Raw genomic sequence first — 8,805 nt, forward strand, 5'->3', positions numbered from 1 at the left:
TGTTCCTCTCCCATCCCTGTGCCTGAAAGGAGCCTGATCCTGCTCTCCTTCCCTCCCAAGGGTTGCGTCGCAGGGCAGGCAAGCAACTACAGAATGGGTTGCCGTGCCGCTCCAGATACAGAGTGCGTGCGTGTGTGCGTGCATGTGTGTGTGTGTGTGTGTGGTGTTGGGGGTTGTAGCTCCAAACCACCCCCAAACTGCATCAGATCCCCCAGCAAGGCAGGGTGTGGTGCTTTAGTCCTGCTGCTATTGGGTGCTTTGGGGTACAGAGAAGGGGAATCCTACTCACCCCAGGATGCTTCCTGCAGTTCTTGACCCCAAACCGAGCTCCCAATAGAGAGGGAGTGTGCATTTTTCCCAAGTGATGGCAGCTCGTGTAGGGAAGGGTGAGCTCTTCTAGGAGCTGATTAGATCTGTCTGTCTACATTATATATATATATATAATGCATATTAATTAATATAACACATTAATATATCTATACATTTTGGTTATAAAATTATGCAATGGTAGCACAAGGGTGTAATGCGTAGATAAAAGAGAGAGCTTTACAGTATATGATGTTTAGCATCTGTTTAAGTTTTTGGGAAAGAGAAAAAAAAGAGTTGTATTGTGTAGGCCTTTATTTTAATTGCAAGAATCACTAACAGCATTCTTAGACTGATACTCAAGGCTATAGGTGTGGCCCATATTTTTCTTGCAATAGTTACTGTAGTGCAGGTACAATGTAAAATGTGTATTTAAAAAAAAATCAGTCAGACAAGAATCTATATGACCACTAAACTAGAACATCTTTCCTTTCATATAATTATACATTTATGGCAATCCCATGCATCTGAGTCATTTTCCTACGGCAGTTGTTTTATTCAGTTTTGTGTGTGGCAAAACTAAATAGTTAATTTTGACATTGCCTCTTGTGCTTTATTTATTAATGCAGCATGTAACCATTTATTGGGTCTATTTATTAATGCTTTTTGATACATTCCTGTTTATAATGTGGTACAAGGGACCTCCAATTTTCTGTTTGCCCAGGGGCCCAAATAAATCTTAATCCACCACTGCATGTCTCCCCTCTCTTTAGAACCATAATGCCCATCATTTCTTTCACAGGAGAAGAAAACTTGCCAGTTGCCTCAGTTGCTATTAGTGAGTGTATGCACATTCCCAAAGGCATTTGGTTCTTGTCCAGGGTTTCAGGCAAAGCTGCATGAAGAGGAAATGAAGAGTGGGAATGAAACATCTTCAGCAGACTTCATTCTGCTGGGACTCCTGAGCCGGACCAATGTACACATGTTCTCCATGGCCATGATCTTATTAACCTTCATCGCTGCCGTTTCTGGAAATGCTCTCCTCATACTTCTAATCAAAGTGGATTCCTCCCTTCACACTCCCATGTATTTTTTCCTAAGTCAATTGGCCTTCATGGACATCTGTCAGACTCTGATTGTTGTTCCCAAAATGGCAGTAGACTTCCTGACCCCAGGCAACCCCATTTCTCCAGCTGGCTGTGGGGCTCAGATTTTCCTCTTTTTGACAATGGGTGGAGCAGAGTGCCTCCTCCTGGCAGTCATGGCTTATGACAGGTATGTAGCAATCTGCAACCCCTTGCAATACCCTGTCCTCCTGAGCAAGAGAGTCTGCCTGGGTCTGACAGGCGGGGTCTGGATCGGGACATGTGTAGATGCCTTGATTCTTACAGCTTCTACCATGCACTTGTCCTACTGAGGCTCTAAAAAAATTAACCACTTTTTCTGTGAGGTCCCAGCCCTGCTCAAATTGTCCTGCTCTGACACGTCCCAATATGAGACCCTGCTGTTTGTGTGTAGCATCGTTATGTTCCTTATCCCTTCTTTCACCATCCTTGCCTCTTACGCTCGCATCCTTGCTGCAGTCCGCAGGATGAATTCAACCAGACAGCAGAAAGCGCTGGTCACCTGCTCCTCCCATCTGACTGTGGTGGGCATGTTCTACGGGGCAGCCATCTTCATGTACATGAGACCCAGCTCCTACCACTCCCCAGTGCAAGACAAGATTGTGGCTCTCTTTTACACCATTGTCACCCCAGTGCTGAATCCACTCATCTACAGCCTGAGAAACAGGGATGTCTTAGGAGCCCTAAGAAAGCTGGTTGGGAAATGCAGAGCATTCCAGCAAAATTGACAAACGCTGTAGTTTACTGTGAGCTAAGTCTCATTCAACTGAGACGGCCACCAACAAGGTTTTCTGGAACATTTAGGGGACTAAATTTTCTCAGTCACTTAGCAGCCAGTGACCTACTACGAATCATGGGTTGTATCACTGAAATGCTTAGAAAAAAGGTTTGAGGAAGTCTACTCCATTTTCCAAGTTCACTAGAGTTCTTCTGTTGCAGGAAATCTTACTAAATTATTGTATATGTGAAGATTTAATGGGGGATTGAAACTTTTTATTTCCCTCATGCTGACCCTCTGAAGAAAGCCAAAACCCAGATAAAACGTCAAGATAATAGGAGAAGTGGCAGGGCAACAAAAATGATCTGGGGCCCAAGGAGATAAGACTTATGAGGAAAGGTTGAAAGCACAAGGGTTATTTATTAGGGCTGTGCAAAGGTTCAGTCCCTGATTTGATTCAGCGGAGATTCGGCCGAATCCAGTGGCCAAATCTCCAAATCTGAATTGAATCAGAGGACCCTTTAATCTCTGTGAATCAAATCAGAACACTTCAAATAGATTCAGATTCATTTGGAAAGATTCAGCGATTCAGCTGTAGAGGCAGCTTTAAACGTTTTTTCTACATACCTCTAGGTAGCAGGTGGCTCGTGAGTGCTGTGATGCTGGGGCACATGGAGCATCCCACAGGAGCACGGGGGACTCCCCAATGCGCTGGGCAGCAGACCCAGAAGTGGACCAGAAGCACTTCTGGGTCCGCTGGGAAACATGTGGGGAGCCCTGCCACACTCCCCCGGCTCAGTGCCTGGTGCCTCCTGGGTCTGGGGAGGCACCCGGGGTCCCCTTGCAGCCATTCACTGATCTGGGGGAGGGAGTGTGGGGGGGGGGGGGTGTAGCTGCGCATTACCTGGCGGAGTACTTCTGGTCCACTTCTGGGCCCGTTTCACACACCCCTATTATTTAGCATGAAGAAGAGAAGACTGAGCGGGGATTTGAGAACAGTCTTCAAAAACCTGAATTATAGAGAGAATGGAGATGAGCTTTTCTCTGTGGCTATCAGGTACAGGGCTAGGAGCAACTGCCTCAAGCCACAACAGAAGAAATTGAAGATGGAGATCAGGGGAACTAGCTGACTTTGGAGCGGTCAGGCATTGGATCAGGCGACCTAGAGAAGCTGTGTATTCTCCGTGCTTGGAAACTGTCACAAGCAGGTGAGACGGACACTCGGCTGGAGTGGTTTAGTGAGGGATGATCCTGCCTTGAGTAGGGTTATGGCATAAATGTCCCAATAGACACAGATAAACATGGCTGAAGTGGTTTTAACTAGTGGGGTCCTTTGCAGCGTGAATTTCCTATGATCCTATGTGCTTAGATCAGGGGTGGGCAAAATGATGAAGATCCGGCCAGTGGCCAGACTCCATTTCCCAGTAACCCCTGCCCACATAGTTGGGGCCAGTTTCACTATCACAATGCGGATGCTGCTGGAGTTTCCATGGAGACCAGCCCCAGCCACATAGGTAGGGGCTGCTGGGAAATGGAGAACTCCAAAGACCACCTGCATAGGCAGCCATAGTTTTTACAGAAGACAAGAAAAGTACTATTTTATCTCTTATTCATGAAAAAAGGCTGTTACCAAAGAATCTCTCTAAGCCTTGTGTAAAATAAATATATTTGATTTAACCAAGATATCAAGGAAAAGGCCAACAGGGGGAAACAGGAAGCTTGCTAGGCAAGAATGCAGAGCAGTAAATGAAAACTGAATGATGTTCGATGTTCCTGTCTTGTGACTGGAAGTAATGGAGCCAATCAGTAGACAGGACCAAATGACTGCAGGGCATTAATCAAATAAAGGAATCTTTAATTAAAAATGTGGTAAAATGAATTGGTTAATAGGTATAATATTTGTTTCACTTCTCACATCTGCCAGTTTTCACCTCAGACTGGTATTATGGTGCTAATTCTCAAAGAAGCAATTGAATAATTCTGTGAAGCAACAAAAATGATCTGGGGCCTGGGAGACGAGACTTATAAAGAAAGGTTGAAAGAACTACAGTTCTTTAGCTTGGAGAAGAGAAGACTGCCAATAGCATTTGATAACAGTCTTCAAATACCTGCAGGGTGATTGTAGAAAGGATAGAAATGAGTGTTTAGCTGTGTCTATTGGGAACAGGACTAGGAGCAATGGTCTCACACTGCAGCAGGGGAAGTTGAGGTTGGAGATTAGGGAGAACTAGCTAACTCTGGGAGCAGTTGGGCATTGGAACAGGCTGCCTAGGGAAGCTGAGGAGTCTCCATGCTTGAAAACATTCAAGAGCAGGTGAGACAGGCACTTGACTGGGGATACTTAGTCAGGGATGATCTTGCTTTGAGCAGGAGCTGAACAAGATGTGACCTTGTGAGGTCCCTTCCAGGCCTTCATGCCTACAAACATAGGATCCTATGATCCTAAGTGCTTAGACGCACATGTTCCCAAGAACTATTTTAAAGAGCGAGGGACTTTAGACTCGATTCTTGTCTCACCTATATTTTTTTTATGCCATTTGCACTCCACTGAGACAATGGTGGAACACGCTTTTTTACAAAAGAGAAGAAAAACTCCATTTTAGTCTAATCTTTTCTCTTTAGTGGAAAAGATTATATATATATATATATAATGCATTATTATTATTATTATATTCATAAAAAATGTTACCAAGTATCTGTCTAAACCTTATGGAAGAGAAATTGATTTGATTTATGTAAGACATCTCAGCGAAGGGCAGCATGGAGAAACAAGAAGCTTCCTAGCTTTACATCCATGGTGAAATGGCACAGGAGCAAATGAAAACTAAACAACATACAGCGGAGGCACTCATAGTAATAAGAGGAATAAGAGGCCATGGTGTCTGTGGTGCTCAGGTGCGCTGATGGATGAGCTTGTTGAGACTGGAGCTGGCTCTGAGTCTAGTCAAGACATGGTTCCCAGATGAGGAAAGTAGTTGATCTCAAATGTGGCTTGGAGGAAACAGTGACCCCAAACTGAATAGCAAGACACAGACGGGAGACATAGGATACTTCTTTCAATAATCTAGGCCGGGTTGTCCAAAGTAGGCCACTGAGGACCATACAGCCCTGGGGCAACCCCTGTGCTTCAGACACTGGGAGTTAAGTGTTTGAAAAAGGGTTCAGAGGAGAGGATCCCAGAGCTTTGCACAGTGCTGGAGCCCCTGAGTCACCCGTCTGCCTCCTGTACACATGTACAGCATGGTGGCCAGAGGCCTGGAGTGAGTGACTTGGGCCAGTGCAAGGGATTGAGCATGAGAAGATTTTGGATAATGCACTTACAACCTACTGGGAGTGTGCAGGCTTCATGTATGGACCCTGTTGTTTTCATGGAGCTGAAGTGGGATGCAGGGGAGGGATCCAAATGTTTTGGTTTGCATGGCCAGAAAATGATGGCGATGTCCCCTTGGAAAAGTAGGACTGTTTGCCTGAGATCACACACAGGACTTTCCTCATGGCTCAGTTCAATGGTGAGTCACAGACCAGAAGGGAATAAAGCAGACGTGACCTCTTATTAGGAGTCTGGCACTTCTGGACTTTCAGAAATCCTATCTGCTTTTGCTTGTATCCTGTCTCTGGTCCTGAGTAGGGACCTACCAAATTCATGCTGGAAGCTGCCTAGGCAGAAGCTCCTTTAATTTTGGAGGTTCCCCTCTGCAATCCCCCACAAATCCTCACCCCCACTCCCATCCCCAGTTGCTGATAGGCTGAGGGGCCCCGGTGGCCCTGCTGCATGTGTCTGACCAGGTGGAAGGAGAAAACAGCACCATATTTTAAACCATGGCTTTTGCCTGTCTGCCAATCAGGGGCGAGGGGCAGGGCCCTGCTGTCAATCGGGGGAGGAGGGGAAATGTTTCAGGGAACCTGCAAGATGAAGGGAATTGCTGCGAAGCACACATCCACTGTGAATTTGGTAGATCCCTAGTCGTGAGGACAATGTCAGACAAACAGAGGGGACTTGCCACATGTGACAGTGCTGGGGCTGTTCTGCTGGGGCAGTGTCAGGGGCCCGAAAGGCAGCCCAGCCTAACCAAAACAGGCTCTAACCTGTGGCCCATCTTTGTTTCTGAACCAACTGGCCAATGTTAGGGCCTTCTGCCTGGCTGCTGGTAATAGCAGTCTCTGCAAGAAAGTCCAGCTGTGGCTGCAGGACAGCCAACACTTCTGTCTGAAGATCTGCTGTGGTTAAGCTCTGTGGATCCTGCACTCACTGCTTTTCCAGTTTCTCAACCTGCTCACCTGTGTGTCTGGGCTTTGGCTCTTGGAATCTCCTCTTTGCTTTTCTTATTCACTTCCTCACCCCTGAACCTTGACCAGGACACTGTCTCAGCTTTTCCCCCATGGACCTCATGGCTAAGTCTTTGATTCCTGATCCGTAACTCGCACCGTGATGTGGAGTCCACCCCTTATAGGCAGCCATCTTCATGTGCATGAAACTCAACAATTGCCATTGGACAGGTGCAATAAAAGTAAGATTGAGTCTCCATATCATAATCTTGTCAGCAAAATCCTGACTCCTCTCTGACACTATCTGAGAAACTGGGCAATTTTAGGAGTCCTAAGAAACTCACTTGGCTATTCCATCTCTAGTTTATGGTCCGACCTAATTTAATGAGTTTTTGCTGTGAACTCTTTGGTACAGGATTGTCCTGACACTGGTGTTCAGTCCACAGAACACCAAACCAAAGCATACCAACAAGAACAGCCCAGCCAAGACAGGCAATGAGCCCAAGAAGTATTCAGGTAGGAGACAGGGGCCTGGAGAGTCCTGGGATTAGTGGGGCGGTGCATACATTCTCAGGAGGCTTTAAATGCCTCTACACTAATGCTCGTAGTATGGGGAACAAGCAGGATGACCTCCTTAGCAGCTCAGCGGCTGAGAGGGATCTTGGAGTCATAGTTGCCTCCAAGATAAACATGAGCCAGCAGTGTAACGAGGCCATCAACAAGGCCAATCACACGTTGTTGTGCATTAGCAGGTGCACGACCAACAGATTGAGGGAGGTGATGCTCCCCCTCCATGTGGCATTGGTCAGGCCGCAATTGGAGTACTATGTCCAGTTTTGGGTGCCACACTTCAACAGGGACATGGAGAATATGGAGAGGGTTCAGAGTTGGGTCACTCGCATGATTAGCGGCCTCTGTGAAAGACCCTACATGGGGAGGTTGAGAGATCTGGATCTCTTCAGCCTTCACAAGAGATGGCTGAGAGGAGACCATGTAACCACCTAAAGTTTGTCAAGGGAGGACAACAGGGAATTGGAGATGCGCTATTTACCAGAGCGCCCCGAGGAGTAACTGGGAATATTGGGTGCAAACTAGTGGAGAGTAGATTCAGGTTAGATGTTAGGAAGACATTTTTCACAGTGAGGGTGGCCAGAATCTGGAATGGGCTTCCAAGAGAGGTAGTGATATCACGTAACTTGGAGGTCTTCAAGAGAAGGCTTGATAGTCATCTGGCTGGGGTCATCTGACCTCAGTCCTCTTTCCTGCCAGGGGCAGGCGGTTGGACACGGTGATCCAAGTGATCCAAGTTTACTGGTGAACAAGTTAAGTGCTGGTGAACAAGTTAAGATACTGGTGAACAAGTTAAGATACTGGTGAACAAGTTAAGAGGCTGTGACGTGGATGACTACACAGTCCGGTGGGTGGCAAATTGGCTAGAGGGCTGCACCCTGAGAGTCGTGGTGGATGGGTTGGTCTCGACCTGGAAGGTTGTGGGCAGTGGGGTCCCACAGGGCTCGGTTCTTGGACCGATACTCTTTAATGTCTTCATCAGTGACTTGGACGAGGGAGTCAAATGTACTCTGCCCAAGTTTGCAGATGACAAAAAGCTATGGGGAGAAGTGGACACGCCGGAGGGCAGGGAACAGCTGCAGGCAGACCTGGATAGGTTGGACAAGTGGGCAGAAAACAACAGGATTCAATTCAACAAGGAGAAATGCAAAGTGCTGCACCTAGGGAGGAAAAATGTCCAGCAAACCTACAGCCTAGGGAATGACCTGCTGGGTGGCACGGAAGTGGAAAGGGATCTTGGAGTCCTAGTGGACTCCAAGATGAACATGAGCCGGCAGTGTGACGAAGCCATCAAAAAAGCCAATGGCACTTTATCATGCATCAGCAGATGCATGACGAATAGGTCCAAGGAGGTGATACTTCCCCTCTATCGGGCGCTGGTCAGACTGCAGTTGGAGTACTGCGTGCAATTCTGGGCGCCATACTTCAAGAAGGATGCGGATAACCTGGATAGGGTCCAGAGAAGGGCAACTCGTATGGTCAAGGGCCTGCAGACCAAGCCCTATGAGGAGAGACTAGAGAAACTGGACCTTTTCAGCCTCCGCAAGAGAAGGTTGAGAGACGACCTTGTGGCTGCCTATAAGTTCATCACGGGGGCACAGAAGGGAATTGGTGAGTATTTATTCACCAAGGCGCACTCGGGGGTTACAAGAAACAATGGCCACAAGCTAGCAGAGAGCAGATTTAGATTGGACATTAGGAAGAAGTTCACAGTTCGAGTGGCCAAGGTCTGGAACGGGCTCCCAAGGGAGGTGGTGCTCTCCCCTACCCTGAGGGTCTTCAAGAGGAGGTTAGATGAGTATCTAGCTGGGGTCATCTAGA

At 47.2% G+C, this 8,805-nt stretch overlaps 1 pseudogene; it reads left to right on the forward strand.

Moving 5' to 3' along the window:
* Positions 1-1,216: 1,216 nt before the first annotated feature.
* LOC132243873 (olfactory receptor 2V1-like) lies at positions 1,217-2,158 on the forward strand (annotated as a pseudogene).
* Positions 2,159-8,805: the final 6,647 nt, after the last annotated feature.

This window comes from Alligator mississippiensis, chromosome 11 (genome assembly GCF_030867095.1).
Source record: "Alligator mississippiensis isolate rAllMis1 chromosome 11, rAllMis1, whole genome shotgun sequence".
In the NCBI taxonomy this organism is placed as follows: domain Eukaryota; kingdom Metazoa; phylum Chordata; order Crocodylia; family Alligatoridae; genus Alligator; species Alligator mississippiensis.